The following is a 13,158-nucleotide window of genomic DNA, read 5'->3' on the forward strand; positions in this document are numbered from 1 at the left end:
GTTTTGATGGAACCTTTTGGGGATGAATTGGTTGTTATATTAATATAGTTTTGAGTTAGTTGTTAATCTCTATTTGTTCAACTACGTTTTGATTTTGGTTAATTGAAAGGATCCTCAATTAGCCGTTCCTATTTATTATGTATCTGCTTGAGAGAGAGTGCATATTTAGGTAGTTGTTTGAACAACATCACTCCCGGAGTATAGGCGAGAGTCATAACCGAGGGTTTAGAGGTTGGATTAGAGATAACGATACCTCGGGTGCGATCTAAGTGAACTGTAATGTGAATCTAGCTAGCGTAGCTTGAGAGAGTGCATCTAGTAAATTATCATAATTGCTTGAGAGAGATTTATGATAGCTGGAGAGTTCATGATCGATAGAGGCAACTAAGTCAAAGCTATAAGAAACATACAACTAATGAAATCAACAATTGGGGATAATCATAACTCTAGACCTCCTTAATTTAGTCTCCAAACCTTTATCTCGTTAGTTGATAATTTTACAGTTTTGTAGTATTTGCTGGTTAATTAGTTAGATATAAAAATCTTAATATTATAATTTAGAAATTGTTCAAACTTGTCTTCTTTGCGATATTGAACAATTACAGCGAAACCTTAGTTCTCTGTGGGATTCGACTCCGAACTTTTAGACCGGATTATATTTACAGCGACCGCTTATCCTTTTTAGGAATAGAGTTGGGCGTAATCAAATTTTGGCACTGTTGCTGGGGAACTAACGGTGTAGTTGTAGCTGTATATATTGCTAGTGTTCAAGTTTGAACTTTTATTTTGTTTTGTTTTTTCTTGGTATTTTTTTTATAACTATTGATTTGAGAAACATGACATCTTGGAATTAAGGGAATTTAGGTGTAGATAATTCTACTATTGATCTCCATACATATTGTAAAGGAAACCACCCGTGGAAAAATTTTCAAAACGTTCCTGAGAGCGAGTTATGTGCACCAACTCAATCTTATTTGTGGAATGTGTGTGATGTGTGTGGTGGTAAAAATGGTCACCTTCATGGCTGTGCTTATATTTCTTATTTTCCCCCAACCCCTTACTATGATGGTTCTACCTTTTCTTGTGAAGTTAATAGGAACAAAGAACCTAGGAATGCGGACCTGAAGGAGATCAAGGATATGCTAAAGTGTCTTCTGGAACAAAACAATGAGAAACAATTGCACATAAAAAGGCAAGAGGCAACCGTTCGCAAGTTGGAGGCTCAATTGAGTCAAGTGGTTGGAGCTTTTAATGCTGAACAAGCCAATATTGAGGATAGCAGCCAAGAAGAGCATGAATTTGAGGTGTTAATTGAGGAGGTCAGAGTAGAACATCAACAACCTAGCCAACTACAATTTGAGGATGTCAATGTTGAAGAAGTGAGACTAGAGCCAACCAAGGACTTTGAGGATATAAATTTTGTTGACTCTAGTATCATTGATGTTGAGGATGTTGAAAGTCCTGAAGTTCATGTGTTTGAGCGCATTGGTTCACACTCCAAGCATTTTTCCACATTATGTTTGGATGATGATATGGAAATAGAGTCATCTGAACCAATCAAAGAGTCAAGGAATGAGGAACAAGGTGCATATATTCTAGAATTCTTCTTGCCAGAAAGTCAGGATTACATACCTCATACAAAGGCCAAGGAATGCAGAATACTACATTATTTCCTTCGGCCAGTTAGATTCGTTCCACCGCCCCATGACCATAATCATAATCTTGAATCAAAATTGGGGGTTCAATTCATAAGCTCGAGGTGGAGGCAAAAAGTGATTCGCGTCGTGCCGCGACGTTAAGTTAAGCGGTTGTTGGGAGGCAACCCAGCTTTATTGCTTTCTTTTATTTATTTTTTATTTTTTTTAATTGTATTATTTTTGTAGTGTCAATTTTTTTTATTTTTTTAGGATCATGGAAAGCAAAGGTATTGGAAGGATGCAACAACAAATCAAATGGTTGGAACTAAGTGTGAGGTACCCGCTCGAAGGACCAAGCCTGGGAGAAGTCTGAATACCCCATGAACTGCTAGTGCTTCGGCCTTTGGCCTACCAAGGAGTTTCTCTTATCCTCTTATGGTTATGCTGTGCATTGGGGACAATGCACAATTTTAAGTGTGGGGTGATGAGATTGTCTGGGTGACTTTTCCTGCTACTTTAGCTGTATTAATTTAACTAAATAGTATTTATTTTTTTTAAAAGATTGGACTTTTCCCAACGATGGATCTATTAGACAATTTTCTTGAGGGATTTAAGTCTAAAGAAAAAAAAAGATTTTCTTTGTAGATAGTGTAATAATTCCCTCTTGGTTTTTTTTGTGTCGCGGTTCTTTTCCAAGGGTTTTATTTGAACTGGGTGTAGTTAGTTTTTTTTTTGGGAGTAGGAGCCATTGTTTTGTGTTTTGAATTGAAGCAATATATCTTGACTTGGTTATGCCTTGAGAATAGTGAGTACTTTGGCTGTGACGCTTAAGCTCAGCTTTTGACTCTTGTATAAGTACCTTACATTGTATGATCTTAACTTTGCTTAACTGCTTTGACTAGAGTGTCTTGATGAAACCAATACTGAGTGAGTTATGTGCCATGTGTGTGTAAGGATTTGTTATATTTTGTGCATTGCATTTGATGCCTAGAACTTGCCCCGTGTGTTTGCAAAGCGAAATAGTAGTTTTATTCAGTCTAGGAAGTGATATAGGCATTTCTTTGTTGAGCCAGATATGTATATTTTACCCGCCTAATTGTTATGTATCGTAGTTAACCCCTTTGAGCTATCTTGTTTCTTTGGCAACCACATTACAAGCCTTACCCATTTGTTTGAATGGACTATTTATTTGAACCTTTTAACCTCTCATAAACACTTGAATTGTGATGATTTATGTAAAAGTTAAAGTGTGGGGTGGTTGGTTTGGCTTTTGAGTGGAACTAATGAAATCAGGAGAAAGGTGCACTGTTTTGAACAAGAAAGAGCCACTTGAATTGAAAAAAAGATATATAGTTGTATTGCTGTGAAACAAAAAAGGATTTCTTTAATAAGTGGTGACTCTTGCTGTAGTTGTGCTTAAAGAAGTATGGGGTAATATACATTGATGTTAAGGTGGAGTTTGGTTTGACATAAGTATGGGGTTTGAATGTTAAAGTATATGTATTAAAGTGCTTAGGGAGGTGTAGTCACTCTTATATCTAAATGTATCATACCCATCCCGCAGCCTACATTACAACCAAATAAAGTCCTACTTGATCCTAGACTGAATGAGCTCGATTAGTAGAGTATTACACTACGGGCAAGCCTATGGTGCATCTTATGTAGCATATGAATGTTATTTCTGAGAGTGAGTGAATTCTTTCTATCTTGAGTTCCTAATTGTTCTTAAACTTTATTGTGTGTGGAACTACTCTCTTTTGTTGTGTGAGGGCACTTGATTCATGAAGGAAAGGTAATGTCAGTGACCTCTATGTTAGAGTAAGTGAGAGTTGTGAATAATGCGTGGTACTTATGAGTCAAATCTTGAGGTGAAGATGTAATGCTTTTGTGCTTAGTCTATTTTAAGTACTCTTGGTGTGATGAGTTAGGAGAATTGTTTAAAAAGGTCGTGTCTATAAAAAAAAGTGTAGTTTGATTGCTCGAGGACGAGCAAGAGTTTAACTGTGGGGTGTTGATAAATGATGAAAAGTGCATATTTTTAAGTATATTTGCATATTAATTCTTGTGTGTGTAGTGGGAGATTATATGATTTTCTAAGTGAAATATACTCATTATGTGTTTCTTATGTGTAGGAACGAGTTTGGATGATAAATGATCAAAAGATGACAATTCGACACAAAAAGAAGAAATTAATGGAGTGGGAGCTCATCTATTTCGTGCGTGGCACGAAGTCGGACGCGAAAAAGGAGAAAAGTTAAGGCACAAAACAGCGAAGCGAAGCAAAGGCACGGAGCGCTTTGCGAAATGGAAGAATTTCAAAAGCTGGATCCGCGTCAAAGTCTGCGTCTAGACGCGAAGGTAAACGCGGATCCGCGTCAAAGTCCGCGTCTAGACGCGAAGGCAGACGCGGATTCCAGCTCTTCCATCCGAGTTGGATTTAAGAATTCCGCCCCTCATCAACCCTAGGTCATATAAATACATCCTAAAACACCACTTTGAAAGGAGAGACACTACTTTAGGGTTAGACAACACCCTTGGAGGCAAGAACATGCTAGGAGCAAGGAGGAAGATTCAACTACGAGTTTTTCCCCTTCTTCTTCCTATTTTATTGTTGGTTATGAATTGGAGTATTGTGTTTTCACATACTTTTATGAAAAGCTAATTCGTTTTCTAGGGTTTTGATGGAACCTTTTGGGGATGAATTGGTTGTTATATTAATATAGTTTTGAGTTAGTTGTTAATCTCTATTTATTCAACAACGTTTTGATTTTGGTTAATTGAAAGGATCCTCAATTAGCCGTTCCTATTTATTATGTATCTGTTTGAGAGAGAGTGCATATTTAGGTAGTTGTTTGAACAACATCACTCCCGGAGTATAGGCGAGAGTCATAACCGAGGGGTTAGAGGTTGGATTAGAGATAACGATACCTCGGGTGCGATCTAAGTGAACTGTAATGTGAATCTAGCTAGCGTAGCTTGAGAGAGTGCGTCTAGTAAATTATCATAATGTCTTGAGAGAGATTTATGATAGCTGGAGAGTTCATGATTGATAGAGGCAACTAAGTCAAAGCTATAAGAAATATACAACTAATGAAATCAACAATTAGGGAAATCATAACTCTAGACCTCCTTAATTTAGTCTCCAAACCTTTGTCTCGTTAGTTGATAATTTTACCGTTTTATAGTATTTGTTGGTTAATTAGTTAGATATAAAAATCTTAATATTATAATTTAGAAACTGTTCAAATTTGTCTTTTTTGCGATATTGAACAATTATAGAGAAACCTTAGTTCTCTGTGGGATTCAACTCCGGACTTTTAGACCGGATTATATTTGCAGCGACCGCTTATCCTTTTTAGGACTAGAGTTGGGCGTGATCAAGTTCTCCAAGTGCCAAAGGAAGTTTTCCACTTCTTGTGCATCACGAACACCTTTGAACATCGGGGGTTTGGGAGCCTCGATCTTAGCGTCCCTCATCATACAACATTGTTGGCTGCCTCGGTCACGCCAGCATCGACATGCTCCTCGATTGACTCTATCTTTGCCTTCATATCATTGATAGTATTCAAAGCCTCCATGAGTCTGCACTCTAAGGAAGTGATGGTTTGCCTTAGTTCCATCTCAGTCTGCGTACGTCCCTCCAAGTCATTTCGGATACTTCAATCTCTTCAAGAGTGTGCCCCTCAAGAACACTAAGGGTGCCTTCCACCTTCCCCAAGAGTTGGCCAAAGATCTCCATAGCATCCATCCCCACGTTCATCTCATCACCCACTCTTTATCGAGCGAGACTTCCTCAGGAAGGACCTCCATTTCATCCTCGCTCGCCTCAGTGAAAGATGGCTCTTGGGATGTAAGCCCTTCGTTTGACACAATCTCGGGTGGCACCACGTGTCTCTTGTTGGTGGCATTCCTCTTTTTGCTATGGTCGCTCTTGTCAGCAGCATCCTGGATGACGTTGGCTTGGGTGTTGGTAGCGTTAATTTCTCTGTCACTGCCATTCCCTTAGTTGTAACCTCTTATCTGATACCACGTTGTCACGTCCTTAGTAATTAACTAAGTACACGAGTGACACTTGACAACTCGCTCCCGATCTTGCACAACTTGCTCACGTTCTTGCTATGCCACGTCAGCCTTACTACACTCAAGATCGCTAAGGGAATGCTAGAAAGAACACAAGAGAATTGCTAAAGGAAGCTTTGTATTAGAGAGAACTTAAATTGTTTGTTTGGTGAATTACAAATGAATGGCCCCCTTTATATACTAGTCTCCTAGGGTCTAGTATGTAAATATTAATTGTTACACAAGTCCTTAATATTTACAAGATAAGGGCGTTCTCTAGAATCCTCTAAAAGCCTGGAAGATTGCAAGGTCTTTCCTAGCAAGTCCATAGGGATCTAAGGTCTTCCAAAGGAAATGTCCATACTTCTCTAGAATCTTCTCACAAATGCTAGCCTTCCTCCTATGTAAGCTTCCACATGGCATTAATATATGCTAAATGGTGCCTATGTGGCATGATTATGTGGAGGGTCATCACACTTAGCTTGCTTATTTACTATTAGATTCTGTTAAGTTGTTAGAGTTAGTTATTACTATTAAAAAGGGCAGCCCGATGCACTAAGCTCCCGCTATGCATAGGGTCCGGGGAAGGTCCGGACCACAAAGGTCTATTGTATGCAATCTTACCTTGAATTTAGTTATTACTATTAGAGGTGGTTAATTGCACATAAAGTGCACGTGAGAATACAGCTATATTAGTCTATAAAAGGATGTCATATGTACGCTTAATGACATAAGGAAATATCTTTCTTTTCTTCATTCTTTATCTCAGATTCTAGAATATTCATCTTTGCATGTGCCCTAATCCACTACTCCATTTATCTAGCAGTGAAGCTTCATCTCTGTATCAATTTCTCCATGGCATCGGAGCGGCGATAGTGAAGGACCCGGTCTGGCGTGAAGCTCACGCGAAATTGAGCTAATTACAGAAGATAATTTCTGCAGACATGGCTGGAAGCGAGGTAAGCTCGCTTGATCATAATCACCCGCTATTTCTTCAAGCAGGAGATACTCCAGGGCTAGTTTTGATCCCAATTAAGCTCACAGGGTGAGAGAATTATGCCCTGTGGAGCAGGGCAACGAAACTAGCTTTGAGAGGAAAAGGTAAGCTTGGATTTGTAGACGGTTCCTCTACTAAGAGCATATACAGAGGTGAATTAGTTGAGCAATGGGAAAAGTGTAAGGTGATAGTGTTGTCTTGGATTGGAAGTATAGTTTCGAATGAATTAATGCCAGGGATTGTTTATGCCTCAGATGCAAGAAAGGTGTGGAATGACTTTCATGAGAGATTTGATCGATCAAACCTAACAAGGATCTATCACCTTTAGACTGAGATTGCAACAATGAGGCAGGGAACAGATTCAGTGAATCGATATTACGCTAAAATGAAGGATCTATGGGATGAGTTGGATGTTTTTGCTCCACTCTCTTCCTGTGATTGTGAGGAATCAAGGACATCGGTTGAACTTTTGAAATCTCAGCGTGTGTTGCAGTTTCTTATGGGCTTAAATGAAAGCTATGAGAATTTGAGGAGTAACATACTTGCAAGGAGACCATTAGTTACTATTAATGAATCTTATGCGATTGTGACTCAGGAAGAAAGCCAAAGAACACTTGGTGTGGTAGATACTCACAGGGATCCACTCACTATGTTAGCGTGAAAGACACAAGGATTCAAACCAAAAGACATAGGGCTAATCTATGAACATTGTGGTTACAAGAGTCACTTGAAGGAAAACTACTACAAAATTGTAGAATACCCTCTAGATTTTAAAAGTAAGAAGAAAACTGGACAATTTGTTGGAAACACAGGCCAGCCGGGTGGTAGGGCACAATCTAGTGGAGGATTTAGATCATATGCCAATAATGCAAAAACTGAAAATCAGCTGCAAGGACATTTCTTCACTGAGGAAGAATACTCACAGTTGATGGGCCTCCTGAACAAGCCACCATCAAATGACAGTACCTCAAATGTGATGGCAGGTAATGTTACATTGTTATCTAGTACCTATGCCCGTGAGTGGATAATTAATTCTGGAGCATCTCATCATATTACACCATGCAAGGAACTATTATAAGAACTAAGGAGCTTAGAAAAACAACATAACAGTAGAGTGTAAGTGCCAACAGGAAGTAGATCTTCCACATGTGCAGGAAATACAGTGATTTTAGGGAGTCATAAAATCACGAATGTGTTACATGTCCCAGACTTCAAATTTAATCTACTTTCAGTGTCAAAGTTAACCAAGGAGTTGCTCTGTAAAATTGCCTTTTTCCCTAACTTCTGTGTATTTCAATGACTTTACAATGGCAAGGTAATGGGGATTGGTAGAGAAAGTAATGGTCTTTACATTCTACATAGATAGTTCAAACTCACAGTAGGAGCAGCAGTAACTGGAGGAGAAAATGAAGCAGAGTTATGGCATCTAAGGCTGGGGAACCCATTAGCAGTTGCAATGTAACTTATCCCTAGCTTAAAGAATAAAGTCAATAATTTAGTACAGGAGAACTGCTCAATGTGCCCAATGGCAAAGCAAATCAGGTTAAGTTTTCCTATTAGTAAGAGTAAATGTAGTAGTATTTTTGATTCATGTTGATGTCTGGGGACCTTATAGAAAGGCTACATTTGATAGAAAATAATATTTTGTAACTGTAGTTGATGATTACAGTAGATATACTTGGTTCTGTCTAATTCAATCCAAATGTGTGGTTTCCATTGTGCTTGAAGACTTCTTAACAATGGTAAGGAATCAGTTTGATGTTTCTGTAAAGGTACCGAGATCAGACAATGGCACGGAAATTTTCAATTCACAATGTAATGAATTGTTATCTTCCTTTGGCATAGTTCCTCAAGTAGTTGTGCTTATACACCTCAACAAAATGGAACAGCTAAAAGAAAGTATAGACATATCTTAGAGGTGGCAGGGGGCCTTAAAATACACAGTTCAGTTCCAGTTAAATTCTAGGGAGAGTGTGTGAAGACTGCAGTCTATTTGATCAACAATTACCCACTGCTATACTAGATGGAAAAGCACCATATGAGTTGCTTTATGGTAAGGAATCTAGACTGGATCATCTAAGGGTATTTGGTTGTTTGTGCTATGAAAGCAGCCTGCACAAGGGTGACAAACTAGCCCCAAGGGCAAAAAGGACAGTACTAATGGGGTACTCTGAAGTTCAAAAGGGATATAGATTATTTGATCTGAATTCCAAGACTTTCTTTGTTAGCAGGGATGTAAGCTTCAGAGAAGGGATTCTTCCTTTCAGAGCCATGCAGGTCGAAAATGAGGAGGAAGTGTTGTTCATGCCAATCAATGATATAACAAACATTAGCAGACACTTAAAAGCTCATACACCACCATCACCAGATCAACCTCCCACAATGCAGCATAACATAATAGTGACACAACAGCAGAAGAAACAACAGAACCTCACACCAATGATGATCATGAAACAAATACATCAGGCGATGCATCTACTTCTCAACATAATATACAACCTGCGGATTCTGATAGTTCAATGCAAGTATCTAAATCAACAGCAGAAGAACCTGATAATTCAGTATAAGGAGTTGAATCAGCAGCAGAGCCTAGTATTACTGAGCAAATTGTAGAAAATGGTATAGGCAAAAGACTTACCAAGCCACCAATCTGGCTTAAAGACTATGTAACCTCTAAGGGCAAGACTCCTAACTACTTGTAATCCATTGCTAACTATGTGGAGTATGATCATTTGTCCATAGGATATCAAGAATATCTAAGTCAGTTCTCAGCACCCACAGAGCCCAAGACCTTTAAAGAAGCATCTCAAGATCAGAGATGGATTGAAGCTATGCAACAGGAAGTCAATGATCAGAACCAGAATTGGGAACTAGTAGACTTACCTAAAAGGAAGCAGGCAGTTGGATCAAAATGGGTGTACAAAATTAAATACAAGCCAAAAGGAGAAGTAGACAAGTACAAAGCCAGGCTTGTGGCCAAAGGATACACTCAACGGGAAGGTTTATATATCATGATACTTTCTCACTAGTTGCTAAAATAGTGACTGTAAGGACAGTAATCAGTGTTGCAGCCTCAAGGAATTGGCCTCTATATCAGATGATATAAATAATGCTTTCCTACAAGGTGGCCTATTCGAGGAGGTCTATATGGATTTACCTCAGGGGTTTCAAAAGCAGGGGGATTATAAAGTATGCAAGCTGCTCAAGTCACTATATGGCTTAAAAGAAGCCTCTAAACAGTGGAATATCAAACTTACAGATGCTCTACAAGCAGCCAAATACATTCAAAGTCCATATGATCATTCTATGTTTACAAAGAAGGAAGGTGAAGAACTAGTCATTGTCCTAGTGTATGTAGATGATCTACTTATTATTGGGAACAGTAGGAGGCTAATTGACCAAGTAAAGAGCACATTTCACAATAATTTCAAAGTCAAGGACCTAGGTGAACTGAGGTATTTCCTAGGAATTGAGGTATTGAGATCACATGATAACATAGTACTCAATCAGAGAAAATACACGCTTGAGTTAATCTCTGGTGTTGGCTTGAGTGGAGCTAAGCCAGTGAACATACCTTTGGAAGAAAATGTCAAGTTCACCACTGTGAATTATGATGCACATGTGGGAGGCATTACAGATCCCGTACTTCCAGATGCCACTCCTTATCATAAGCTCATTGGAAAATTGCTCTACCTAACCATCACTAACCTGACATCACTTTTGTTGTACAGGTTCTAAGCCAATTCATGAAACAACCTAAAGCTTCACACTAGGAGGCGACACTCAGGCTAGTTAGATATTTGAAAGGGTCACCTAGCCTAGGTATTTTGCTGAAGAATAATCCTTGCACAAAACTGACTGTATTTTGTGACAGTGATTGGGCAACCTGCCCAAACCATAGAAGTTCTGTTACTGCGACATAGTAAAACTAGGGGACTCTATCATATTTTGGAAATCAAAGAAGCAGCACACTGTGAGTGGAAGCTCAACAGAGAATATAGGAGCATGGCAGCTGCAGTTTCAGAGGTAATTTGGATAACAAAGCTACTAAAATAACTATATGTGTCTGTAACTATACTTGTGAAGTTGTTCTGCGAAAGCAAAGCAGCTATACATATTGCCTTTAACCCTATCTATCATGAGAGGACGAAACATATCGAAATCGACTGTCACTTTGTAAGAGGCATGATCAAAGAAGGGTTGATGGTGCCTGAGCGTGTCAACACCAAAAACCAATAGCAAATCTGCTGAATAAGGCTCTAGGGACTGTTCAGCATCAGTTTATTTTATCCAAGCTTGGAGTGTCGATGTATTCCACCCTCCAGCTTGAGGGGGAGTATTGAAATTATAGAGACTTAGCTTTCTTAATTACTGTTAGAGTCTGTTAAGTTGTTAGAGTTAGTTATTACTATTAGAGGTGGTTAATTGCACATGTAGTGCACGTGAGAATACAACTGTATTAGTCTATAAAAGGCTGTCATATGTACGCTTAAAGACATACGAAAATATTTTTCTCTTCTTCATTCTCTATCTCAGATTCTAGAATATTCATCTCTGCATGTGCCCTAATCCACTGCTCCATTGATCTAGCAGTGAAGCTTCATCTCAGTATCAATTTCTTTAAAAGGTATTTCTCTTGCTAGCTAGTCACTATCACACAACTTATGTAACATTAATGTCTCGTTCATGCATGGCTTCATAAACAGACAGTTTCATTGACCATATATTTTTAATAAGTCCAATAAAAATTCTCTAGATAGTTGCACTCGTTCATGGCTGCATAAATAGACAATTTCGTTGAGCATATCTTTTAAATAAGCCGAATCAAAATTCTTTAGATAGATGTAAAGCTACTGGCAAAAGTTTCTTTGCTAAATTCCTACAATGGTTTGACATGCACTTCTTCAGTATCTGGTTCACACATAATCTTCTTTGCCTATGAATGAAAACCGATAGCAGGTGCAATATGAGTAATTGGGGTCACTTCTTGTCTATCTTACTCATGGTTTTGTTAAGATGAATAACTTGTTAATTTGTTGTATGAAGAGCATATTGGCCACGTCGCAAGGGAAGCAAACAGAGAAATGTTACTGAACTTCAAGGAATGGAACACAAGTGACTTGCAAAACATGGAGGTGGGAATTCAACAAGTGTTGAATGAGCTGGCAGATTGATCATAATCTGCTCCATGAATGAGCTGGCAGATTTGATTATAATTTGCTTCTGTAAATATGGTACAGTAGATATTTAGGAAAATTTGTTAGAACTTATTCTAGGAAACTAGTTTAGATGTAATCCCTTGATTGAAGGATCTCCTAAGAATTAGGGATTGATTAGCCTGCTTTGATGGTACCTATTCTCTTATAAATACTGTACAATTCTATGAATAAAGCATGTCCTTTCTGTGTCTAAAGTTTCATGGTATTAGAGCGAGACTTTTCTCCCAAATACCTTATGGCCAAAAAACCTTTCATCGAGAGCGCCACTCTACAACATCAACAGAAGCCGAAAATTCATCTCTTGAAGCTCCAGCAGAAAATATGGTGACACAAGGAGGTGATTCCTCTCACATGTCCTTCCAGCTAACTTCTCATTGATTAAATGGGAAGAACTATCTGGAATGGGCGCAGTCCGTAAAGCTTGCAATCGACAGCCATGGAAAATTAGGACATCTGACTGAAGAGATGAAAAGCTGGAAGTTAGAGACCCTAAGATGAATGCCTGGAGATCAGAGAACTCACTCATGATTTCCTGGCTAATAAATTCCACGGATCCAGTCATAGGTAAATCTTACTCCCTCCATTCTAGTTTATGTCAACCTATTTCCTTTTTGGTATGTTCCAAAAAGAATGACCCCTTTATAAATTTGGAAATAATTAGCTTAAACTTACAATTCTACCCTTAATGAGAAGCTTTTATAACCACACAAATACTCTGGGTCCCCTTTTTGACTTGTTTAGGACCACATATTCCAAAAGTCTTTATTTTTTCTTAAACTCCCTACCCAATCAAATAAGTTCACATAAATTGGAACTGAGGGAGTATCTTTTTCTACCCACTTCTAGGAATGTGTGGGAAGCAGTTAGGGAGACATATCCAGATGTAGAAAATGCCTCTCAGATATTTGAGTTAAAAATTAAACTTTGGCAAGCTAAGCAGGGTGAGAGGGAAGTACTTCTTATTATAATGAAATGATGTCTCTATAGCAGGAGTTAGATCAGTGTTACAATAATGAATGGGAGTGTCTTGTCGATAGTGTGAAAGTAAGAAAAAGGGAAGAAAATAAGAGAGTTTACCTTTCCTTAGCAGGATTAAATCGGGATTTTGACGAGATCAGGTCACGGATCCTAGAAAAAAACCCTCTGCCTTCACTTCGTGAAACCTTTTCTGAAATTAGGAGAGAGGAAACTAGGAGGAAAGTTATGTTAAAACCTGATTTGAACCTTGAACTAAAGCCTGTTGTAG

This window comes from Nicotiana attenuata, unplaced genomic scaffold (genome assembly GCF_001879085.1).
Source record: "Nicotiana attenuata strain UT unplaced genomic scaffold, NIATTr2, whole genome shotgun sequence".
Taxonomy (NCBI): domain Eukaryota; kingdom Viridiplantae; phylum Streptophyta; class Magnoliopsida; order Solanales; family Solanaceae; genus Nicotiana; species Nicotiana attenuata.